This window comes from Moschus berezovskii, chromosome 4, assembly GCF_049115385.1.
Source record: "Moschus berezovskii isolate FMDL1 chromosome 4, NW_MosBer_1.0, whole genome shotgun sequence".
NCBI classification, from domain to species: domain Eukaryota; kingdom Metazoa; phylum Chordata; class Mammalia; order Artiodactyla; family Moschidae; genus Moschus; species Moschus berezovskii.
In genome coordinates, this window is record NC_142463.1 from 890,038 (window position 1) to 916,107 (window position 26,070).

A 26,070-nucleotide genomic window follows, 5' to 3' on the forward strand; every position below is an offset into this window, starting at 1 on the left:
TCTCAGGAGCAACAGCATCTGCATCTGCGGGGCTGAACGCTCCGCTCCCGGTGCCAGGCCAGACACGCCCCACCGTTGCTGTGGCAACCGCGTTCCCCTGCGGCACGCAAAGCCCGGAACTCGGCCGCCGGGGTTGCCAAGGCAACCAGACAGCACCTCCAATGGGCGGGCCTCCAGTGGGGCGGGGTCTCGAGGGCCTGGACCGAAAGAACAGCAGATGCTCTGTGGTCCTCGCGGGGCAGAAGGCTTGGGTAGACGAGACCCGGGTTGAGACAGTGCAGCAGTTCAAATTCCACGTGTTCCCTCAAACTCCTCCAGGGCCCCCACCTAGCTGCATAACCGCTCGCCACCCCCCATCCCGCGACTGTGGCTTCTTTTCGGGTAACTTGTCTTTTGACTCCATCCTTCGCTCATTCATTGTCTCTGGTTTCTGCAGATTTGGTCTTTTCTTTCCTATTTGGGATCATACTGAGTCCTCACTGAGCACTTCTATCTACAATCCTGGAAAAGTCTAAGCCAGTACTTCTGCAAATATTGTTTCAATAATCTATTCCTCCTTCTTTCAGGGATCCTTCTCAAGCACAGGTCACAGGCTCGACCTAGCTCCCTGGTTCCCCAACCCCACTACTGACCCTTGACTTTTCTGTTGAGCCATGACTCCGCCTAGATTTTGGTTGCCCGCCAGGCAGTAGCCCCGGCCCAACCCTTTTCTTTCCAACTTTGCTCAGAGGACTCAAGTAGGTTCAGCCCCCGAGGATGACCCGTGTTGGACAGTCGTTTTCCTGACCTTCCATCCTGCCCACAGAGCTCCTTCAGCTGGACCCCTTATCCACCTGACTCACCTGGCCCCCTCTGCACCTGCCCAGTTGCTGTCCAGACGAGACCATCCCTGTCCACTGTGGCAGCTCGCCTCGGTGTAGCCGCCGCCACTGTGTGTAGTTCCCTTTTGGTTGGTGACACCTGGGTTGTTTTTCTTTCCTCTTTGCAAGGACTTGGTTTGTGTACTTTGAATTTCGTGATATATATTTTTTTCTACATTCTTATGAGGCTAAACCATTTAAAATGACTATTTTTCATGATTAAAACTAGTTGAGCAGCAGCAATTTTATGTAACTTAACGTAGTATTTGGATGGACTGGGGTCTTTCTAGGTTTCTCAGCCTTACCGAAGCCTACAGCTTTGATAAGATTTTTAAAACTTAAACAATTTATTGCAGTATTTATTAGCACTGTGAATGGTACCCAAAAAAGTGAGAAATGAAAATGGGTCTTAATGTCTACTCTTAGGTAGTGCCGCTGACCTACAGACATACCTGAGTATGAGAGAGCGCTCGCACTGCACACACAGGAATTTACATGTGAGTGTGTCCTTGGCGTCCCTCCCCAGCGGCAGCCTCCACCACGGCAAGCACTGCGCACAGTGTCCTGTGATTGGTGGGTAGTTAGGCACACTCTCCTGTGCTCCTTTTAAGTAATTTAACAAACACCTTGCTCATCTTTCCACGTCAGCGCATAACTTTTAAGACTCATGCTTTTCAGTACCATCAGAGAAATCACTCCTGTTCAGCCTGATGCATTTAGCCAGTGCCCATGGGTGACCCCCTTGCTGATCTTGTTTCTTGGGGGAAATTTTCATATGTGGATACCGTAGGCAAATTTCTAGCCATGGGATTACTGAATCAAATAGAGGGGCACCTTAGCTGCAGACGCATTCAGGGAAATCACACAGCTGATGCCAAGCACAGCCGCAGTGCGGAGAGCTCATCTCCCCAACCCTCACCACACAAGCGTCACCCAACAGTTTGGACAGTGCACTAGGTCAGAAACAGTATTGCACTGTTTTGGCCTGCGTTTCTTTAAGTAGGATTCTCTCTGCTTATGGAGCAATTTTCTTCCTGTAGTGTCCCTTCATCCCCTCATGGTTCCTGGCCATTTCTCTGGTGGTTACTTACAACTTCTGCTATTAGTTTACATAAGCCTTTTACTCCTTTAGGAAGTTCCTTTCATCATCATATGTTTTGAAATATTTTTCCAGGGTGGGGTTGGTCTCTCGGCTTTGTTTGTGATGTTTGGGCCATGTAGATGTTTGGGTTTTTTTAATTATTGCTTTTATTAATTGATGCTTAATTTTTATGTAGTCCTTCTGTCTTCTTTGGAGCAATCAGCTTATGTATCTTGATTTCTGCACCCCGAGATGCTGAGTGCATCCATTCACACTGCATCCTAGTCTCCTAAAATGTCATTGTTACAGATAAATGTTTACCTCATTGGAAATTTATCTTGATGCTGTGTCAAGGGGGATCCAACTTTATATATTTCCTATATTAGCCTGCACCAGTTATACAAATCAACTACTTTCTTCAAATATTTTGAAATGATGCCTTTATCATAGACTTTTGATCTATTTCCTTTAATACTGTCATCTTTTCAATTATTAGAATTCCATGACATGTTTTAATGCCTAACTGGGCAAACCCTCTTCACTCTTTTTCTAACAGACTTCCTCACTAGTCTCTCACGTTTGCTTTTTCTTTAACTTGAGATTGCAACAAATGCGTAGCTTTCATTTAGAAAAACGGACCTGCCCTCCTAGTGCAGTAGGCAGCGCAGCAGTCTCATAATTTAGGGAAAACTGGACCTTAAGCAATATAATTCTTCCTTTTCAAGAGTATATAATGCTTTTCCATTAATTGATCTCTTTTCATGGATTTTCAAGGTTTTCCTATATACTTTCTTTATCAACAAGAAGCCTGCACATTTCCTGCTATTTCTGGGCATTTGCCTTCCTTGGTACTGTTGTGAGTGGATTTTTCCATTATAAGCTCTACTGGTTATGGTCTGTCTTTATGGAAACTGTTGTCTTCTTGGTGATAATTTTTCTTACCTTTCCATTACCATACTGTTTCCCATAGCTTTTCACTCATCCCTGAAATTTTCTTAGTAGAGAATTACATCATCTGCAAATATTGATAATTTTGTTTCTTTTTTGCTTCAATGTTTTAACCTCTGATACTTCTAAATAAACCAAAGACAACACTGTATATCCCTCTTTAAATGGGAATTCTTTTGCTGCTTCACCATTACAGCTACTGTTTGTACTAGGCTTGCTGTGTGCCCAGCCCCGGACCCAGCACTGCACATATGAATCCTCACCACTGCCTTTTGAGGTTGGCACTGTTCTTATCCCACCTGCAGGAGAGGTGACAGACACAGGTGCTGGTGAACTTGCCTGGAGTCACACAGCTAATGCAGAATGAAGCCAGACACGAATTCTGGCTAGACTCTTATCCTTCAAGACCCTGAAGGGCTGCTTTTCCTCAAGTGAAAGAAGAAGGCATCTTTTCCCCAAAGGGTGTAATTACTTGCTTTTTAACCAAAAAGTGGGTGGCCCTTTGGTCAAAAGCCTTTCAACATCTACTAAAATAATCCTATTTCTTTTTATCCTTTGACTTACTAGAATGGTAGTTTATACTGACGGAGTCCTTAATACTGAACCATCCTTGCATTCCAGAAAATTTAGTCAAGGTATGGGATCGTTTTACTGTTATTTAGATTGCAAGCTGCGTGTGGCTCCCAGTCTCTGAGGGTGGCCTCCTTCCCACAATGCAATGAGGTGAAAGCAAGGAGGTTTGTTATGCTGTGGACATTTCTGATACACGGGTCTGATCGTTTCAAAACCTGTCTGCAGGAAGGAAGAAGAGCAGCAACCTCCAGCCAGAAACATGGAGACTCCTTGACCTTCATTCTGAACCTGTCAAATTTACCTGGTGCAGCCAAATAAATAAATATTTTAAAAATAAATATTCAGATCTGAAGAAAATGAAAACATTGATCATCCAAATTTTGTGAGACCCAGCTAGGGCAGTGCTGGAGAAGGAATTTTGTGTCTTTAAAAAGGTCAGAAATTTAGAAGGTTTACAAAGCTATGGTTTAAAGGTCAAAGCAGTAGATATAAGAATATTCTAAAATCTCAGTGAAATGGATTAATTCCTAGAAACATGCCAGATTTAGCTCAAGAAATAGAACACTTGACCAGAGGGATAAGTATGAAACAGAAGGAACGATTAAAGATTCACCTCCTTGGGGCCCACATAGTTCTGCTGTTTCCACCAAAAATTTGGAAGAACAGTAATTCCTCTTTTGCAGGTAGTTCCAGGAAACAGAGGCTCTCTGAGGCTTCGGAGGGTAGGGTGGTTGTATGTGCCTGCGCCCTCGCCACTTTGAAGGCCCAGGCCCCACGGACGCTGCACGTGGAGGCGAAGCATCTCCCTTACGCGCTGGCTGAGGATTAAATGGTTAATCCAGGAAACCCTTGGGGTAGCGCCTGGCACCTGCTGGATGCCGCAGAGGCTTGGCCCTGGGGATGAAGGGTGCAGGCGCCAGGGGCTGCGTGGGAAGGGGCGGCATGACGTCACCGCAGTTCCGGTGGGCGAGCTGGCCGGAGGCTTTGTCAAAACTGCCCAGCGGTGGGGCTGCGGATGGAGGCCGGTGGCAGGCAGAGATGCCAGTCCGTCCCTGGCGACCTGCTTTCCGGCCTGGGGGCTGACTAAGGCTGGAGTTTGCCGGTGTGGACCGAGGGCCGCCAGCGACTTGGTCTCAGCCAGCTGAGCTGGAGAAACAGGGTGTGGGGACCGGGGCGTGGGGGCCAGGGGATGGTGGGGGTCTCCCTCCGAAGCATGCCGGGAAGAGAGGAGGCCGGCCCGCTGGCCGGACGGTTGCATCATCCCCGCGCTGAGGGCTGTCAGCGATGCTCTGGCCAAACGCCAGGCGCGATCGAAAAACCCACCTGTTACACCTCGGAGTCCGTTTCCCCACACCCCTTACAGCCCCGCGCCCCTCCCCGAGCGAGGAGCCCACCCGGGTTTGTCTCTCCTGGTCGACGCGTTTGTGCTGCCGGCATCGCGGGTGGGGCAGGTGGGGATTTAGTGGTTGCACGCGAAAGGGCTCCGAGCTGGGGAGGGCCAGGCGCGCGGGGCACGCGGGCAAATGCAGGTGGGTGGTCGCGGGGCCTCGGGGTTGCCCCGTGAGCTGGGCTTGCGCTAGAGGAGGGGGCGGCGCGTCCCGGCTGCGCTGCCGGGCCCCCACCTTCCCACCAGGGCGCCGCCCGTCAGCGGTGATGTCACACCCAGGCCCCAGCCCCCTCCGGCCCCAGCCCCCTCCGGCCCCGCGGCGGCCGCGACACCCGTCCCTCTCCCCGCGCGACAAACCAGCTGGCGGCTGGGGCTCGGGCGCCGCGCGCAGCCAACCAGCGCGGCGGGAGGGGCGCGGGGCGGGCCGGGCCGGGGGCCCGCAGCCGTCACGCGGTGCCGCCGTCAGAGCGCCCAGCGCAGCCGGGGAGCAGCAGCCGCTCTGCGCTCGCTCGGGACCCGCGCCCTTGCCGGTGCTCATGCCGCGCCGCCGCCGCCAGTGACGCCGGAGAGGTAGGGCCGCGGCTCGCCGGACCTCCAGGGCCGCATCCCGCACCTGCGTCCAGCGCTCCCCGGGCGGGGAGCTCGCGCCCGGAGCCCTCGGCGCGGCCTCTTCCCTTCGCCCGACCCTCCCCCGTCCCTGCAGAGAACAATGGGGCAAATTCAGGGGTGTCCGCCCTTCTTGCGCAGCGAGCCACGGCCCTCTGGAGAGGCCCTTTGGTTGCGGTCCCGGCTGCGGGGGGACTCTGGTCTGGCGCGGGCGGGGTCGCTGCGGGGAGGGCGCAGGCAGCCGGCAGCATCTCGATAAACCCTCCCCGCTTTCCCGATCTTCCACTCGCCCGGGCTGGAGCCGACACCCGGGATGCGGCCCGGGCTGGGACTGCACCGGCGGGGGAGGGGAGGGATGGAGCAAAGGCGAGAGAGGCGGAAGGGGCGCCCCGGAGGGGGCGCGGCTGGCGCGGCCCGGCCGGAGGGGAGGGTGTCCGGGCGGCGGGGCGCAGGCCGGGGCCCTGGTCCCCGGGGTGGGGGAGGGCGGATGCTGGAACGGAGAGCAAAACCGGCGGGCAGGCGGGAGGGCGGGCAGGCGGGGGATGCGGCGGGAGGGCTGGCCGCCGGCTTGGTGCGCGCCGCCGGGACTGCCCAGCGCTCGGCCCAGGTCGTATCCTCCTCCCAAAAGACCCCTTCTCCCTTCCAGAAAGCCCCACGGTTTGGGAGGGCCCGCCTGCGGACACGACTTGCATCCACGCAGTGGGCGCCCCAGTAACAGGTGTGGCCCGGCGGCAGGAGGGGAGGGGTCTGCGGGACCGCAACGACTCGGCTGGAGGCGCTCTCCGGGCGCCGGGCTCGGGTGACAGGGGCGCCGTCGCGCAGCCCCTTTGGCTCGTCCTTTAAGCCGCCTCCCGCCCTAGCTCTCCCGCAAACCCGGCAGGCTTCTCTCGCGCTCGGGGAGGGGCCCGGACAGCATCCCGGAGGGGAGGGAGGGTCAGCGGTCTGCCCGGCGCCGGGTGGGCGGGGGGACCGCGGGCCGCAGGGCCGGGAGGGGGAGGGAAGGAGGGAATGCCGAGTCATGGGGCCCGCCGGGCGCGGGCGCGTTGCGCGCCCACGTTCCCGGGGATGGGGGATCTCTCGCCGAGACCCGCGGACCCCACCCCAGGCGGCCGCCCCTCCCGGAGATGCCAGCGTTGCTGGGGTAGAAGACCGTTAGGGCAAAGGGCTGGCGGGAGGCGGTGGTGCGGGGAGGCCCGTGCGCGCAGGGCCGTCTGCGTCCTAACCCCGGGGAGTCGCCCGGCGCGCTTCTGCAGCACCGCCGCCTCCGCCCCCCTCACCCGCCCCCGGCTCGCGGGCTGCAAGAGGGGCCTTTACCGGGACGCGTGCCCAGCCCCCTGAGCGAGCCGCTGGGGTCTGGAGTGGGGGCGGGGGCTGTACCTGCGGCGGCCATTTTGCAGGTGTGGTTGGCCACCCGCCCCGGCCGGGGGCGCGGGGCGCGGGGGTCTGGAGTGAGGCGGGGGCGGCGCCGGCAGCGTCTGCAGTGTAGGGTGCAGGGTGCTGCGGGCCGGGTCAAGTCTCAGGTCTGCACTCGACTGCGGTCAAGGCCCAGGAACCTTCTGGGGCTGACCGTTGCAAAGAGACAAGTGACTGGGAGCCGGAGATGGAGTGAACAGGGACGGCCCGCTTCCCGGCTGGGAAGGCTGCTGAGGGGTCGGGTCCCAGCCAGGGCGGGGACTCAGAGCTCATCCGGTGCTGGACCTGGAGCTGAGGGTGATAGAGGGCTGTCCGCGGGGTGTGGCCCACAGGGAGACGGAGCGTCCGGTGTGGAGTCAGGGTCTTGAGGAGGGCTTGCGGGTGCCCGCCACCGGCGCGGCCCCTCCTGCGTGTCCTCCCTTCCGTCCACCCCCGCTGGAGTCGCCCACAGACTGCCCTCCTGCGACCTCCCGCGGGGCCGGCCACACACATCCAGGTGGAGGCTGGTGTGCAGCCAAGCTGGCAGTCACACCGGACACACGGACCCCAGCCACCAACCTTGGCCCCCTTCAGCCCCTGGGTGTCACCGCTGCTGACCCAGGGCTGACCGCATCCTTTGGAAGCAGAGCAAGGAAAAGGGCCCTGCGGAGGTGGGATGGGGTTGGGGGAGGGACCAGGAATGGGGGGACAGACCTGAGTGGGAGGTGGAGATAGGGGTGCCCAGCCTCAGGAGCAGGCCCCTTCAGCTCAAATGGGCCAGCCAAGGCGAGTGAGCAGGGCACGGGTCCTGCTGCCAGGGGGCCAGGAACCTCACCCTGGCCTTTAGTCCTTCAGGCCTGAGACCCTTCGGAGCCTTGAGGGGCCTGGGCCGCCTCCCCTGGGATGGAGAGCGGCTGGCTGGGGTCACCCCCGTGCCCAGTCCCGGGTGCTCCCCAGAGCGCTCTCCAGTCAATATTCTTAGGCCAAAGGCCCGGGCTCCCCACCCCTACCCGGTGTGCCACCTGCACCGCCTCCCCCGCCCCACAACCAGGCTCCCCTTTGAGAACTCAGGGCCATGCCCTCCCCCAAGCTCTCCGCGGCTGGGGTGCCCAGGGACACGGGCAGGCCGCTGGGCTGTCCCCGTCGCTGAGGGGACCCTTCCCACCTGGCGTCACCCGCAGAGGCAGCCCAGGGTAGGGGGAGGGCGAGATGGCAGATGGGGTGACTGGCAGGCCCGTGCTTCCTGCCCCACGTGCTCCAGCAGGTTAGCGTTTGAACTCCGGAGCACCGCCAGGACCCTGGCTTCTGGCCCAGCGGTGACCCCAGGCTCCCCCAGGGCTCCCGGCCTAGCGCCTCCGGGCCTCGGTGAGGGGGCCGCCGCGTTGGAGACGTTGGAGTGGGGAGGGCACACTCAAGGTCAGCGGTCAGCGGAGGCCGAGCCTCCTGAGCCCTCTGCGTTTCCCCCAGCCTCCCTGCGGGCTTTGGCTCCCCCACCCACACCACCTGAGCTGGCTCCCCACCCCTGCCCGGCCCCCTGGCAGCTTCGTAGGTGCCACCGGACGGAGCGGGACACACTGTCCCCTCCTCTCTATCCCTGGGATTTACTCTCCTAATCCCGCTCAGCTCTGGGCCGAGCCCCGCCCCGCCCACGCTCACCCACGCCCCGCCCCTCCGACCACGCCCCGCCCCTCCGACCACGCCCCGCCCCCGCTCCGACCACGCCCGCCCACGCCCCGCCCCCACACGGCTCCTGGGGGCCCGGCCGCCTTTTCTCAGCCATCACTCTGCTCCCCATCGCCCTTGGGCAGACTGGAGACACACTCACAGTCACTTTCACACGATCATACACTCACACACACTCTTCCACACTCACATTCTCACACAAACACCCCTCACACACACACACACAGTCTCGCACTCACACACACGTACTCACACACTCGCTTCCACACTCACATTCTCTCACACAAACACCCCTCACACACACACACTCTCACACACCCCTTCACACACACACTCTCTTCCACACTCACATTCTCTCACACACACACTCACACACACGTACTCACACACTCGCTTCCACACTCACATTCTCTCCCACAAACACCCCTCACACACACACACACAGTCTCGCACTCACACACACGTACTCACACACTCGCTTCCACACTCACATTCTCTCTCTCACAAACACTCTCACACACACTCACATACACACATCCCCTCTCGTTAACTTTGACACCTCTGATACACACACCCATGCACACACACTCCCCACCACTCTCACACACACTCACACACACACAGACTGCAGCCCTTACCTGGCTTGAGCCTCCACACCCGGGGCTCCAGCCGGCTGCAGCCCCTGCCCCGCCCAGCCCTCGTCCTGCCCTGGGAGGGGGCAGGTGTCCGGAGTCCTGTGCCCGCCTCCAGTCCCAGCCCTGCCAGCAATGCTCAGTGGGCTTCAGCTCCCTTCTCCATCTGTCATTAGCTCAAGCCAGGAGGGCGAGGGGCAGGGCTCAACCATCGAGGCCCAAGATCCGTGGGTCCGTGGGGACCATGCTTCTGGGGGCCGTTGTGGGGCTGGAGCACGGGGTTTCTCAGCGGCTCGTGTCACTGCTCCTCATGCCCACCTGCTTCTGGGGCCGCACCCTGGCTGCAGCCCCGCTGCCCGGGAGGGCGGCAGCTCCAGGCTGAGCGGTGCCGGGGCCGGGCCCAGATCGGGGCAGAGCTCAGCACCCCTTGTTACTGAGTGCCTGTGCTTTGTCCTCCCCCACCCCACTTCCCAGTCACCCCGGCTTTCCTGGCATCCTCGGCCCGGAAACCGCCTCCTTCCTGCTGCTCTCTGCGTCCCCTGGGCTGGAGTTCTCTGATGGGCCCCAGAGCGGCTGCTTTCCTGGCTTCCTGTGTTGCTTTTGCTGGAGCACATCCTTGTGTGACTTCCTGAAAAGGGTGGTGAGTCCTTGGCTGCTTGAGAGCGCCTTCGCTCTGTCCGCGTGCTGGGCTGCTGCTCCATCCAGGGCCCTCCTTGTCCGTAACTCGTGCTGAAGGCTTTGTCATCACCACCTGCATCCAGGCGCTCAAGAGAAGTCTTTGTCAGGAACTCACTTCCCTCCCTGGATCTCTTAGCATCCTCTCTTCATCTGTGGGTTCCTGACCAGCCACGTGGGCGGGTTCAGTGTGGTTTTTGTGTTCATTGGTGTTCAGCGGGGCCTTTCAGTGTGGTCTGTGCTCACGGTTGCTCCGCGGGGCCTTTCAGTGTGGTCTGTGCTCACTGGTGCTCCGCGGGGCCTTTCAGTGTGGTCTGTGCTCACGGGTGCTCCGCGGGGCCTTTCAGTGTGGTCTGTGCTCACGGGTGCTCCGCGGGGCCTTTCAGTGTGGTCTGTGCTCACTGGTGCTCCGCGGGGCCTTTCAGTGTGGTCTGTGCTCACTGGTGCTCCGCGGGGCCTTTCACTGTGGTCTGTGCTCACTGGTGCTCCGCGGGGCCTTTCAGTGGAAGGCAGGCTTTATTCTTCCGTCGGTTCACGCCTCTCCCCTCTCACTTTTTCTGTTTTCTTCCGTGAACTCACGCGTTGGTCTTTGGTGTTCTGTCTCCTTTATGTTTTATGTCCTATTTTCTGGACAATTTTTGGACTTCATTTTGGAGTTCTCTGGGGGAATTTTGTGTTTCAGCATCTACAGTTTATCAGTAAGAGCGCCATCTTCCTTGCCTCTGTGAGCTCCCATTTCACAGCACCCTATTCTTGTTTCGAAAATGCAGTGCCTTCTCAAAACACTCTTAAGTTTAGAGAGGTTTATTGTTTGTTTAGTTGTTTTCTCACAGGGCCTGTTTTCTGCCGGTTTATTTTATGCTGAAGCTGTTACTCCCCTCATGCATGTGATAGGCCTTGGCCCATTCATCTTAGGGGCCCTGTTGGGCAGTGGATGTGTTCCCACCGTCTTGCGGGGGGAGTGGGAGTGCCGCTAGCAGGTTTGCTTTAGGTGAAGGGGTGGCAGCTGCGAGCCAAGCTGTGCCGTCAGTGCCAGACTCGGGGGGCTGCAGCCACATGGAGGGCCTCGTGCTTCCTGGGTGTTCTCTCCCATCTCTGCAGAGGACAGCCTGCCGCTGTTTGTGGGTGGGGGCAGGGAGCGGGATGAGGGTCTCCCCACTGGTGTGGAGGTTCTGCAGCAGACTTGCACCCAGGGCCCCTCTTCAGCCTCACTCCCCACTCCTGCCCCCAGCTGGGCCCATGAGCCCCCCCAGAGCCCCCTGCTGTGCTGCACAGGCCCACGCCCCTAATCCTCACAGCAGGAGGAGGAGGGACTATCCTAGCCACCCTGCAGACGGGCCCACAGAGGCGGGCAGGGCTCTGTCCCCAGTGCTGACGTGCTGGGGCTTCACGCTGGGGCCTCAGCGTCAGTTGGATGGACCCCTGACCTGGGGCGTCCCCACCGCCCTGAATTCGGTGTCAGCGTTCTCGGAGCTCCCTTGTTTCCCCTGCTCTCAGCAGTGTGCCAAGGCGTGAGGCTCTGTGGGCTGACCTCACCGTGCACATTTGTCTGCTCCTCTCTGAATCGAGTTGTCGGATTCCCCAGGACGTTTGTCCACTTTCCCGCCTGGACAGCGCTCCAGTGAGACTGAGCGGCCTCCGGCTGGGGGCAGTTAGGTGCCTCTGTTCCCTCCCTGTCACCTCCTGGGCTCACGCACAGCATCTGCAGTTATGCAGCTGCTCTGCAGCCTTACTAGAAGTTGCCCTGTTCTCAAAGTGGTTGAACCAACAAACGTTTCCCCCATGATCCCAAGTTGCTGCTGTTCTATCCTCACAGCAGCTGGGGTTGCAGACATTTTAATGTTCACCTGATGGATGTGCTTTTAAACAACACTTTCTTAATTACTGTTGTGGGTGAGTATCTTGTCCTGTAAGGCGAAATAAGTATCTTGCCTGTTCATTTCTTTTTGCCCATTTTTTCCTTTCGTGTCTCTTTGACTTTGTTCTCTGCATGTTCTGCGTGTGAGTCCTTATTGATCGTATGGCTGGATGGGTGGACTTCTCTTCTCCTTTTAATAGGATTTTGATGCCTGGACTTTTCCTTTTGGCATCTTCCATGGGTTTAGAACCCTTCTTAAAGGTGAGCATGGAGAGAACACGTTTTGTTTTCTTCCGAAACTGTATTATTCACACTTAGGTCTTCAGTCCACGTGGAATGTTTCGGTATAAAAGGGGGTCTCATTGTGTATTTTTCCACGTGACTGGCCAGTTGTCTTAGCCTGTCCAGGCTGCTGTAACAGGACAGAAGCACAGACTGGGGGCTTACAAACCGCAGAGTCTGCTTTCTCACTGTTCTGAGGCTGGGAGTCCAGGATCAGGGCACCAGCGTGGTCAGGGTACAGCACGGCCAGGTTCTGGGGAGAGCCCTCTTCTGGGCTGCAGATGGCTGACTCTGTGTCTTCACAAGGCTGAGAGCAGACAGGAAGCAAGCCCCTTGGAATGTCCTAAGGTCACGAGGCCCCCAAGTGCCCCGCCTCCTAACGCTGTCACACTGAGGGTAGGGTTTCGACATAGGACTTTTGGGGGACACAGGCACTCAGCCCATGACACGTTTTCTCAGCCCCCCTTTCTCTTCTCATCAGTCTGCAGGGCCCCTTCATCTGCGTTAGAAGGCTGGGTGTGCAGCTCTGTTTCTGGTGTCCCTTCTGTCACGGCTGTGGTGACTTATTTGTCCCAGCCACCTTGTGTTACTTCCGTTTTATCCTAAGTCTTCTTATCAGACATGCTGTCTACCTTCTGTGTTTCTTCAAGCTTGCTATTGGTATTTGTAGCATCTTACTCTTTAGAAATTCTTAGAAGCAATCTGTCCAGTTTCACACACACAAAACCCCACCTGATTTTGTTTGAAGTTATATCTGAATGTTTTGATTCATTTGGGTGAAAATACACATTTTCAAGATATTGAAATTTCTTTTTTATGACCAGATTATAGTTCTTCATTTATTCAGATTTTCTATACTATATGACCTGGAGAAGGAAATGGCAACCCACTCCAGTATTCTTGCCTGGAGAACCCCACGCACAGAGGAGCCTGGCGGGCTGCAGTCCACTGGGTTGCAGAGTTGGACTCAACTGAAGGACTTCACTATACTATATGATGTATCCTTTGCTACATTTATTCCCACAAACGTACTTTGTACTTTTGGTTTTTCTCTAAATGGTACCTTAAAAAATACTGTTTAAACTCTTTGTCTCTAGGGCATACCAACATGATTGGTTCCTAGCAATTCTGCTGACCCTTCCCCCTAATTCAAATAATTTGTCTATGGATCCTCTTGATTTCTGTGTAGATAAGCAGATGGTCTGCGTATAATGGCAGTTTGTCTTATTCTGCTCCAGTCCATGTTTGCCACTGTTATTCTGCCTTCCTGCCTTATCACTCCGGCAAGAGCCTCTGCTACAGTGTTAAACAAGAGTGGTGATAGTAGCTTTCCTGAACTTGTTCCTAAATTTAAAGAAAATGTCTGCAGTATTTCAGCGTTAAGTATGCTATTTGGGTAGATTATCAGTAGATACGTATTGTGAGATTGGCTGCCCAGTGGCTCAGTGGTAAGGAACCCATCTGCCACTATAGAAGACCCGAGTTCAGTCCCTGGGTCGGGAAGACCCCCTGAAGGAGGGCATGTCAGCCCACCGCAGTGCCCTTGCCTGGAGGATCCCCTGGGCATGTCAGCCCACCGCAGTGTCCTTGCCTGGAGGATCCCCTGGACAGAGGAGCCCGGCGGCTGCAGTCCGTGGGGCCACGTACCGAGACACAAATGAAGCAACTTAGCACGCACACATTATGAGATTAAAGTTTTCTTTCCTCCTCACGTCACCGAGAGTTTCACCATAAATGGGTTTGAAAATTGTTGAGTCCTTCTTCAGTACCTGTGGAGAGCTGCACCTGACCTGTTTTTCCCTTTAACCTGACATGTGGTGAACTGTCTTAACAGCTGTCCTAACATCGAGCCATTACATCACCACACTGGTACTCCTGAAATAAACCTCTCACATTATCCTTTTTATTTTCTGTTTGACTTTCTTGCTAGATTTTGAACTTTTGTATCTTATGTTCATCAGGGACACTGGTCTAAATCTTAATTTCTTAAATTTTCTTTATCTGACTTGATACCAAGGTCATTTTAGCCTCAGTGAATGAGTCAGGGATATAATCTTTCCCCTTCTGCTTCCCTCTCTTTTTCTTGTTCTGTTACATAGTTTGTATAAGATTGGAAGTATCTGGGTTTTTTTGTATGATGGTAGAACTCCCTTATAAAAGTATCTGAGTCTTCTGATTTTCTTTTGGTGGTTAGAATTTTAAACTATTGAATCTATTTCTTTACTGGCTGTAGGATAATTCAAGCTCCTACTGAATTTTTCTCCTAGTTATAGATCATCTTCTCCTGCAACTTGGCATGTGTGTAGTCATTTTTTAAAATTGAATTTGAGCCATTTCTACATTGTGGAGCATCTGAGTTATGCTTTCTTCTATGAAGAATGTTGGCTTTGTTTTGTTAGGCAGTTAAATTGTTTGAAGACTTATTTGATCCTTCAAGTCCTGGTTTTCAGCTTTTCTAGAATTACTTTAGGGTAGATGTCACTGCAGGGATAGTTAAGCCCACAATAAACTTGTTTTATTTGGGGTCTCTACTGAGTGGCTGGGAATCTGAGATGGAGGGATCAAAAGATTGTATTCTGACTGGTGGAAGCGCAGATGTCTGCTGATTTTGAGCTTTGGGAATTATTCAGTCTACTTTGCCTGGACCACTTGGGCCTGGACTGGGAGTCTACACATTTCCCTCATGGCTCAGCAGTAATAAATCTTCCTGCCAATGCAGGAGATGCAGGTTCAATCCCTGGGTTGGAAAGATCCCCTGGAGAAGGAAATGGCAACCTTCTCCTGGGAAATCCCATGGACAGAGCAGCCTGCCAGGCTACAGTCCATGGGGTTGCAAACAGTCAGACAGGATTAAGGCACTAAACAACAGTAGTAAGACAAGTGAATCCCTAGCAGATTTCTGGAGCTCTGTTACCAGCAATGCTTTCCTTTCCAGACTCTGAACCTCACATTCCAGCTGCGGCCACCCACCCAAACTCTGACTTTCACCTCCTTAACTCATCAGAGTTGCTGAGCTGTTCAAGCGCCCCTGCCAGTGCCTGGGGTCTGTAAATCGCCTCTGGGCAGATCTGGCGATGCTGGGGCTCATCCCCACGTGTTTCCCTCCTCTGGGTGCCTTCCTGTCACGTCTAAAAGCAGTCACTTGCATCCGCTTTGTCCAGCTGGCTAGTTGTCGTCTACAGTGCGGGGCTGAGCGTGGTCCTGACAACTTCATGGCTGGGTGTGGAAGTCTGCCAGTTTTGCTGGTAGTATCTCCGTGATCATTTACGACTGACTTCATTTGTTACTCTGCAGTGGATTTTTCTTTTGTGCACTGGTTGTTTGGATGTTGGGACTTCCCTGGTGGTTCACTGGTTAAGACGGGACGCTTCCACTGCAGGAGGCATCGGTTTGATTCCTGGTTGGTGAACTAAGATCTGGCATGTCTCGTGTCATGGCCAGAAACATTTTTTAAAAAGAAGTTTATTTTTAAAAATTTCTTAACATATAGATTCTTAATGATCTTTTATTGATTTTTTGATTTCATTGTATTCAAATTACATCATCCATTTGATACAGAGTCTACATGGTAAAATATTGTAAATGTTCCCTGTGTTTTAGAAAAGAATGTGTTTCTCTAATTTTTGAGGGCAAGAGAGAGCACATGTGTTCATTAGTTCATGATTATTATGTTCAGATCGTCTCCATCCTTGTTAATTGTGTGCCTGCTTGGTCTATCAGTTAGTGAGAGGTGCATTAAACCTCCTGCCATGATGAATCGGTGAACTGTTCCGTGTGGCATGGCCCCTAACCTTGGTTTTCTGGTTTCATCATTTTGTCTCTTTGGGACCATTCTGGGTAAAATTTTTCCTGACATTTTCCAGTTCATTAATTCCCTGTTCAGTTCCATTTAATTTGCTAATTAATGTCAGTTAAACTTTAAAATTTAAAGGATTACATTTTTTAAAGTTCTGCCTGGCTTACCCCCATATTTTACATTCCTTTTCCATTCCTGCTTATTTCTGTTGATTTATTTTAGGTGCACTTATTTTGTAATCCGAATCTGACAACTGCAACATCTGAGGTTCTTGAGGATCTAGTTCCGGTTTTCTGTACATTTTCCCCCTGACTCTGGTGGTGAATTTCACCTCGGGTGTTGGGTAGTTGTCACCGTGAGCACCCATTTAACTGATCTTCACCTCTGGGAATATTGGGGAGCCTAGTGGAGGAGGCTCTTCTCAGGGAGGGTGTGTGTCTGCTTTTGTGAGATACTTTGGGTGCAAACACCTGAGACTACTCTGAGCTACTGTCTCAACCTTGGGCTTCCCTGATCACACAGGCTCTGTGAATTTTAGACCCAAACCTGCGTGAGGTCAGGTCTGTGGCCTCAAATTCTCAGAAGCACTGGCTTTCTCACCACAAGGAGCTGAGGGCCGTTCAGAACAATTCCCACGTCCCTTGATGGCCAGTGGCTGTCCCCCACTTCCAAAGGATCCGGATTTTTGTGACACTGGGTTCCACTGCTGGCCGCCTGCCTTTGAGGTCACGCCTGCCAGCCCCCACTCAGCAGGGAGACCCGCTTCTCTGCCTCTCTGCTGCTTCCTCTGGGGTGGGCCGGTGGAATGGGCTTCCCACTTCCGTTTCAGCGCCTCTCCTTTCTCCCCTTTTCCAGAATTCCCTTCTTTTATTCTGATGCTTGTTATATATCCCAAATTTCATGGTGATTTCTAACGGGAGGATATCTCACTCACCATACTGCCAGATATGGGAGTCTTTCATTCACCTTTCCCCCCATCCGTTTTGAAATGAAATCTTAATGAGCAAAACCGGTTTTTGTTTTCACGCACTTGGCACTTGCCAACCAAGGTGAGCCAGCTTTCTGTCTCTCCACTTTCCCTGAACCACTTGGTAAGTATTTTAGAAATAGCTTCTAGGTTAAGTATGAACACCATTTAGAAGAGTCAGATATACCTACAAGACCCATGTCGGAAATCGGCAGTTTCCGCTCTCTGTGCCCGACCACTCTCAGCTCCCTGTAGCTGTTTTGTTGCTGCCGTTGCTGTTCAGCTGTGTATTGCTAAATGGCGTGCTCGTTCTGCTCATTTCGGGCCTGTGTTAGAAGTTCTGTGAGTAGAGTTATGCAGAGTTTAGTATTTGGTTCGCCACTTCTGACCTGTCTTGTCTCCCTCCTGAAATGCCAGTGAAAGACCTGCGGTTGCTCAGTCAGAAAGTCATGCCTGGCTCTTTGTGTCTCCGCAGACTGCAGCACAGAAGGCCCCCCTGTCCTCCACCATCTCCTGAGTTTGCCCAGATTCGTGTCCATCGAGTCGTTGATACGATCTAGCCGTCTCATCCTCTGCCACCCGCTTCCCTGTTTGCCTTCAATCTTCCCAGCATCAGAGTCTCCAGTGAGCCAGCTCCTCTCATCAGGCGCTGAAACACTGGAGCTTCAGCTTCACTATCAGTCCTTCCAATGAATATTCAAGGTTAATTTCTTTTAGGATGGACTGGTTGGATCTCCTTGCAGTCCAAGGGACTCTCAAGGGTCTTCTCCAGCACCACAGCTCAAAAGCATCAATTCTTCGGTGCTCAGCCTTCTTTATGGTTGGTTCAGCTCTCACATCTGTACATGACTACTGGAAAAAACCATAGCTTTGGCTACATGGAACTTTGTCAACAAAGGATGTCTCTGCCTTTTAATACGCTGTCTAGAGGTAAACTAGGAAGAACTGTGGACGGAGGTTAACAACATTGTTCAGGAGGCAGTGACCAAAGCCACCCATAAGAAGAAGAAATGTGAGAAGGCAAAATGCTGTCTGCGGAGGCCTTACAAATAGTTGAGAAAAGAAGAGGAGCGAATGCAAAGGAGAGAAGGGAAAGATGTAAGGATCTGAATGCAGAGTTCCAGAGAATAGCAAGGAGAGATAAGAAAGCCTTCTTAAGTGAACAATGCAAAAAAAAAAAAAAAACCAGAGGAAAACAACAGAATAGGAAAGACTCGAGATCTCTCCAAGAGAGTTAGAGACAGCAAGGGAACATTTCATGCAAAGATGGGCTCAATAAAGGGCAGAAACAGTATGCACCTAACAGAAGCAGAAGAAATGAAGAAGAGGTGGCAACAACACACAGAACCGTACAAAAAAGATCTTCACGACCCAGAAAATCACGATGGTGAGATCACTCACCTGGAGCCAGACATCCTGGCGTGTGAGTCAAGTGGGCCTTAGGAAGCATCAGTGCAAACAAGTGGAGGTGATGGAATTCCAGTTGAGCTATTTCAGATCCTGAAAGATGATGCTCTGAAAGTGCTGCACTCAATATGCCAGCAAATGTGGAAAACTCAGCAATGGCCACGGGACTGGAAAAGGTCAGTTTTCATTCCAATCTCAAAGAAAGGCAATGCCAAAGAATGCTCAGACTACCGCACAATTGCACTCATCTCACACGCTAGTAAAGTCATGCTCAAAATTCTCCAAGCCAGGCTTCAACAGTTCTTGAACTGAGAAATTCCAGATGTACAAGCTGGGTTTAGAAAAGGCAGAGGAACCAGAGATCAAATTACCAATATCCGATGGTTCATAGAAAAAGCAAGGGAATTTTAGGAAAACGTCTATTTCTGCTTTAATGACTACACTAAAGTCTTTGACTGTGTGGATCACAACAAATTTGGAAAATTCTTAAAGAGATGGGAATACCAGACCACCTTACCTGCCTCCTGAGAAACCTGTATGCAGGCCAAGAAGCAACAATTAGAACTGGTCATGGAACAATGGACCGGTTCTCAGTTGGGAAAGAAGGACATCAAGGCTGTATAGTGTCACCTTGCTTATTTAATTTCTATGCAGAGTACATCACAGGAAATGCCAGGCTGAATGAATCACAAGCTGGAATCAAGATTGCCAGGAGAAACAGATATGCAGAAGACACCACTCTTATGGCAGAAAGTGAAGAGGAACTAAAGAGCCTCTTGATGAGAGTGGAAGAGGAGAGCGAGAAAGCTGGCTTAGAATTCAACATTCAAGAAACTAAGATCGTGGCATTTGGTCCCATCACTTAATAGCAAATAGATGGAGAAAAAGTGGAACCAGTGACAGATTTTATTTATCTTGGGCTCCGAAATACCACTGAGGATGGTGACTGCAGCCACGAAATTAAAAGACATTTGCTCCTTGAAAGAAAAGCTATAACCAACCTAGATAGCATATTGAAAAGCAGAGACGTTACTTTGCCGACAAAGGTCTGTCAAGTCAAAGCAATGGTTTCTCCAGTACTCATGTAGGGAGGTGAGAGCTGGACCATAAAGAAGGCCGAGCACTGAAGAACCGATGCTTCCTAATTGTGGTGCTGGACAAGACTGAGAGTCCCCTGGACTGCAAAGAGATCAAACCAGTCCATCCTAAAGAAAATCAACCCTGCATATTCATTGGAAGGACTGTTGCTGAAGCTGAAGCTCCAATTCTTTGGCCACCTGATGCAAAGAGCTGACTCACTGGAAAAGACCCTGATTCTGGGAAAGATTGAAGGCAGGAGGAGAAGGGGATGACAGAGGATGAGCCGGTTGGGTGGCATCACCGACTTGATGGACATGAGTTTGAGCGAGCTCTGGAAATCGGTGGAGGACAGGGAAGCCTGGGGTGCTGCAGCCCATGGGTCTCAAGGAGTCGGATACGAGTTAGCAACTGAACAACAGCAACAGTCCTACCTGTGGTTCTGCCCTGCTTTTACAGTCTGTGCCTCTCAGGGTTTTTTAGATCAGGTGCTGGTGTGGTTGCTGAGGCCCCTTCTCCCCGGGGACCTGAACTGTGACCTCTGTCTCCTCGGCACCTGAGGCCATGGGAGAATTCTCATTGATTTCCAGAGGCTTTCTGCTTGAGTTCGAAACTTCCACCCTTCCTGCCTTTGGAATTTGGCAAGTGTCTTAAGGGGAGAACTGACCATTTGTTCCATTTAAGTCTCTGCTTCTTTCTCCTGGGATCTTGGCCTCTTAAGTGTTGTTTGTCTCAACCAAAAAGCTCTGCAGGTTCTCCATCCCTCGGCAACGGCTTTCTGCGTGGGAAGACTCCGGACTCCCAGCCTCGTGCCTGTGACAGGAATGCAAAGCGCTGGGGGAGAATGTGCTGGGGGAGAATGTGCTGGGGAAGTCGTCCCCTGCCCCACAGCAGCCCCATCCCTGGAATCTCCGCCCACCAGTCTGCGTGGCTTCTGTAGCTCCTAGATTCCTTCAAGCAGATTTGAAAACTGTGTGCAGCCCCTCCCATTGTGAACGCCGGGGTGGGCGGGCCGGCGGGGCGGGGGCAGGAGGGAGCAAGCCTCTCCCTCCAGCCAGCGTTCCCCCACCTGGACGCACAAGTCCTCCTTTGTTTTTCCTGTTTGGTGTCTGTGCATGGTCTCCCCTGAGGGCCGTGAGCAGAGGCTCCTGTGTGTTCTTGTCAATGCTTTCCCAGACTAAGATCTAGCTCTTGTCTCTTGAGCCAGTTGTCCAACACCCACCTTGTCCCATCGCGTGACGCGGCTTTATCACTGTTGGGCTTTGGGTCTGTCTGTCTGTGTGTGTCTGTGGCCCAGCTTCATGTTTCCCACTTTCCTCTGTTCTTGCGTCACCACTAGACTTCGAGAACTACTGCAGCTGTAGAGTAAATGCGATAGCTGGTGGGCTGTGCTCCCCGCTTTCTTCTTTGTCAAAACTCTCTTCCAAACTCTTGCCAAATTTCACTGAAAATCCTGTTGGGATGTTTTGCTTATTGGAATTGCACTGAATGAATATAGCTAAATAGGGGAGAACTGAAAATGTTTTATTATCAACTCGAACATCTTTCATGAGCATTTTCTCTGTTTCTAATTATCACCTGTTTCAGGACTTGAGATCCCGTATTCAGAGGACCCAGCCTTTGCTTTTCAGGCATGGGGCCTGTTGCTGAAGGTGTATTGAAATCCTCATCCTAGTTTGCGTTCTCACTAGGAAGTCACCACCCGTTGTACTCTTCCCACCCCAGCCAGAATGTCCTAAGACTTCTCTCAGTTTCAAAAGTGCAAAGATTTCCCCACGTGAGGCAACATGCGTTCTCAGAGAGGTGCGCCCCGCAGTCCACATTGGATGGCCGTCCATGGGCGCAAGAAGGTGCGCGTGTTGGAAAACATCCGTGGTGTGTGGATGGAGGTGCGCTGGTGGCTGGGAGGGGCTGCGGGGGGAACTGGGTGAGTCCAGCCCCCGAGTTCGGCCCCCACCACCCTGGCTTTCACGCATGTCCGGAGCTTCTGGCCTTGGTTGTTGGCCGGCCTGGTGCCTTCTCGTCTCCGTGTAGCCTTGGATGAGCTTTGTCGCCTGAGAGGACAGCCCTGCTCCTGTCCAGCCTTCTCTGGGGAGTCCCGGGGCACCGAGGAGCTGGCCCTGGGGGTTTGCAGGACCGACCCCAGCCCTGGCCGTGCCCTCCCGCCTGTAGAGAGAGGGGCTCCTGGTCTCCGCAGCCCCTCCTGCTCTTGGTCCTGTGTCCACGCAGAGGCGCCCCCCATCCCGGAAGGGGGTCTTTTGGTCAGACCGTCCAGAGGGTGATGATCACAGGGGAAGCTGAAGCAGATCTTTTCAGAAGCGGAGGTGTCACGGACCCTCAGCGTGGGCGGGCCTCAACGAGACCGCAGGCCTCTGCTCTGCTTGGGTGCCTCTGGTGACAGGAGCCTCAGGACGTAACGGGCAACAAGCTCACTTCAGACAGTAGCAGGGGAGCCCCGGCAATTGAATGGCTGAACGACAGCGACGAGGAGGAGCCACCGGAACTCCGGGCTGCCTGTTTGCTGGGGCTCCTGGCCGTCGCTTTCCTTAGCCGGCCCGCTCCCCTTTCCCGGGAGCCCCTCCCCAGCCCCGAGTCTCCGCGGGGGGCAGCGATGGCATGGCCGCTGCCCTGCAGCCCTGGGGAAGGAAAAATTTCCTACTTACTAGAAATCCTTATCAGCTTTCTATTTCATTCCTTCCATATGCCAGGCCTTGTGCTAAGGGATTTATCTACATTTTGTTTTAATAATGCATGAAAAATCATGCATCTTTTTTCCCACTAGGGAAGCTGTTCCTCATTTGGCCTATTCCGAGTGACTCGGCCACGGCCTCTCCCTGCAGCCCTGGGGAAGTCGCTCTGGAGGTCCGGGACCGCAGAGCGCAGTCACTCTGGGGTCAGCCTCCTCATGGTGCAGATGGGCACACTGAGGCCCAGGGACCGAGCCACACAGCTGAGACAAAGGCAGGAGCGGGGCTGGCCCCACCCCCAGGCCTGCACCGAATCGCTGCGATGCGTAGTGACTCCAGCCTGGGCGTTGCCTCAGGACCCCGGGATCTATGGGAGTTAGGACAGGCGGCATGGTGCAGACGTCCGTCCCATTGGTTAGGACAGTCTACCCCACCCTTTCGGTTTGCTGAGTCAATCGCCCCTTTCCTACTTGGAGACCACACCAAGTCGTGGCCGCCAGCGGGAGCCCAGGGGAGGGTACGCACGGACACCCTGCTGTGAATGCCCTTGCCATGTTGGTGACTTAAAGGTCCGGCCAGGCAGGGGTCGTTTTCACTTGCAGAGAGCCCAGCTGGTCACTGCCCCTGTCGCAGGTGAGGACGCATGTGCTGGGCCTCATGCGGGCTGGCGGCTGGACTCGGGCTCCAGGGAGGAGTCACAGGGAGGCTCCCGGCCGGGCTGAGTCCCCTAGGACTGGCCCCCTGTGGCCCCTGATGGCCTGGGGCTGACCGACCCTCTTCCTTCTGCGCTGCGGAGGCTGCCAGGGGGCAGCTCTGGGCACTGGCACCCGGGCACTAGCCTCTGGGCACTGGCCTCCCTTGGGGGCTCCCAGGGCAGGGGCACTGTCAGGGCTCGAGGAGCTCGGGAGGAGGTGAAACAGCTCTGCAGAGGCCAAGGCTCGGGGCACACTTGGTTCCCGTGGATTCTGCCTTTCTGCCACATGGGGCTGAGACTCTGTGTGCCCAGCACCATGGGCTGGCCCCGTGCTGGTGACTGGGCTGCTGTCCACAGGGACACTCGGCCCCGTGTCCGCCGCCTTGGAACCGGGGGTGACACCTCACCACACCCCCCGTCTCCTGGCCTTTCAGGGCCCCGGGCCGCTCCCCTTGGACACACCCGCGCCCTGACTGTGGCCCGTGGGGGAGTGGGCCACAGCCCGCCGTACTGGACAGAGCTCACTTTCCTTGCTGGGTCTCCAGGGCCCCCCTGGGAGGGGGAGGGACGGGAGAAAGCAGGTGCCCTGTGTCAGGTCCTGCCCTCCCCCGGGTTTCCCTCCTGGGAGTCTGGGAGCTGCCCCGTGTTGGGTGGATAGGTGGGTGCCCACGGGCCACCCTCCTAAAGGGGAAGGGTGGGGCATCAGGTGGGCCCCCCGCCACATACAGGCCTTGCTTCTGCCCAGGTCCCCACCTCTTCAGCCTAGAAACCAAGCCCCTCCTGCCTGCCCGCCCACCTTATCCCAGTCTTGGGCACTGCTCCGTCCACTCAGCTCCTGCCTGTGGGCTTCCAGCCCAGGGAGTGTCAGCCCTCCCAAGCTGGCACAGACCTAGCCGGGAGCCTGCCCTGGCCCGCATCCCCAGGAGGACTGCCTGCTCCGTGTGCGTGTGACCCGCAAGTGGCTGTGATGGCCAGCATCACATTCACACCCAGGTGGCAGCGGCCGCACCCCTGTCCCCTTCCTCAGACGTTGGCCCCGAGCTGGGTCTCACCGTGGGTCTTCAAACCTCCGTTTGCTTTCTGGCCCTTCTCTTCTCTTTGTTCTTAAAATATCAGCAAACAACACATTGCGGACGTGGCATCGAGGTCCGTCGGGGCTGGGAGGGTGTCTGTGAGAAGCAGCCCCGCCGTGCCCCCGACCCGGAGTCCCCGTGGCCTGGTTGGTCTGCTCCATTTAGCTCCCCCGGGACAGTCAGCGTGTCTGCACCGTTGCGCCATCAGCGGCGCCTCGGCACTCGCCAACCTCTCCCGTCTTCCTGCCACGCTTCCTGCGTGCTGATGAGTGTAGGGTGCCGTTTACAACAGCAGGACTGGCGAATAGTATCTCCTGCTGCTCGAGTGCACTCTGCTTGTGTGGTTTTTTTTTTTCAATATTTATTAATCTGGCTGAGTCGGGTCTTGGTTGCTGTATGTGGATCTTCCTTTATCATGCGGATCTTTCGTTGGGGCTCACAGAGCCTCTAGTTGTGGCGCTTGGGCTTAGTTGCCATGTGGGGTGTGAGATCTTAGTTCTCTGACCAGGGATCAAACCCTCATCCCCTGCACTGGAAAGCAGATTCTTTCCCTCTGGACCATCAGGGAAGTCCCTATCGTTTCCTTCTTATAGAAGATGTTGTCAGAAAAAACTGACAGCTGATGCCTGGGTTCTGACGGACGCTTCTCTGCATGGGACACCCCTCCGGCCTTGCAGCGCCGTCTGGCCCCTGGGTGGGTCCCCTCCACTGCCCTCTGACTGGGGGTGCCCCCTCCAGGCAGCCCCAGGGCCCTCCTGGGACCCCTTCACCGTCCTCTGGCTGGGACCCCACCCACGTCTTCCTCACGTGTGGAGCACAGGTTCCCGCCTCTTCCAGAGTCTTCCTGGGTCTCCCTTTCACCCTCCCCCTGGCTGTAGTTTGCCTGAGCTCAGAGTTCTAGGCTGAATATTGCTGCTGTTCCTCAGCAATCTGAAAGTGTTTCTTTCTCCAGGGTCCATGAGATGACGGTGCCGTTCTGAGTCTTCCTCCTCTGTGGCCTGTCCTTCTCTCTGGAATCTTCCCTTTAGCCCGGAACTCTTGAAAGTTCACCATTTGCCGTGGTTTCTGACTTTTTATAGCAAGTGGGGTAAGGGAAACCTCTGAATTTGGAAACTCATGACTGGCAGTGCTGGGAAGTTTTCTTGACTTATTTCTTTAATAGTTTCTTTTCATTGATCCTCTTAATTTTATCTCTCTTCTCTCATAGAAAATTACTTAATTTCCAAGCTTTTTGTTTACTTTTAAAGGTTCTGTTTTCATATTCTTAATTTCCAACAACTCTTTCTTACTCATTAAAAGTTCCTGTTAAAAATAGTATGCGTCACTTGCTCCTGGATGAGTAACTTCTCTTTCTGAGAATATGAATTACAAAGTGTTTAAAATTTGTGGTTCAGAAGGTAAAGTGTCTGCCTGCAGTGCAGGAGACCTGGGTTCAACCCTTGGGTTGAGAAGATCCCCTAGAGGAGGGAATGGCAACCCACTTCAGTACTCTTGCCTGGAGAATTCAACGGATGGAGGAGCCTGGTTGGCTACAGTCCATGGGTTTGCAAAGAAGGGTGTGATCCTGCTCAGTCTCCCCTGGCGGCCAGCACACTAGGGGCCCCGAAGCAGGAGCAGGAGGCTGGGGTCCCCCTGCGGCCGTCTCACTGGGCTGTTGACATGCACCCTCCGCTGGTCCTCAGAGCCCCAGGCTGCACAGAGCCTCAGTCTCCCCGAGGGTAGCCTCTGGCCTCCTGCCTGGCGGGGGCAGTGGTGTTGGGGGGCACGTCTCGGCTGTTCACGGGTAGGGGTCTCAGGATCTTCGTTACTCTGCTGGAGCTAGCAGCTGCTGTCACAAAGTAGCACAGACCGAGGGCTTAGACAACAGAAGTGTATTGTCTCTGAGTCTGGAGGCTGCATGTCCCGGTCCAAGGGGTCAGCAGGCTGGTTCCCTCTGAGGCTGTGGGCGAGAACTTTGCCTGCGGTCTCTTGCCTTCAAAAAAAACTATTTCTTGATTTATTTTTGGTTGTGCTGTGTCTTTTTCTGTGTGGGCTTTCCTCTAGTGTGGCAAGCAGGGGTTACACTGACTGCATTGCACGGGCTTCTCTTGTGGCAGAGCACGGTCTCTTGGGCTCGCAAGCTCAGTAGAGGTGGTGCGTCGGCCATGTGGGATCTTCCTGGGCTGGTGATGGAACCCGTGTCTCCTGCACCCCTGAGCCGCCAGCGAAGCCCTGTCTCCTGCCGTTCGGTGGTTTCCGCGCGGTCCTCCGCTGGCCGGCCCCGTCTTTTCTCCCATGGTGCTCCCCCCATGTGTCTCTCTAGGGCGCCTTGGGCAGTCCCACTCAGGCAGCGAACTCCAGAGGCATCTGGATGGAGTCTCTCCGGGCCCTGGAGTGAATTAGCTGCTTCTTG

The 26,070-nt window shown here is 54.4% G+C and overlaps 1 protein-coding gene across 6 annotated transcripts in view; it reads left to right on the forward strand.

Annotated features, from left to right (window-relative positions):
• Positions 1-5,319: 5,319 nt before the first annotated feature.
• The window catches only part of KIF1A (kinesin family member 1A), an 85,244-nt gene continuing 64,493 nt past the window's right edge, over positions 5,320-26,070 (forward strand). For all 6 annotated transcript variants that reach the window (XM_055402907.2, XM_055402908.2, XM_055402905.2 and 3 more), the window contains exon 1: positions 5,320-5,419. The gene's annotated coding sequence lies outside the window, so the exon portion shown is untranslated. The remainder of the gene's footprint in view (positions 5,420-26,070) is intronic.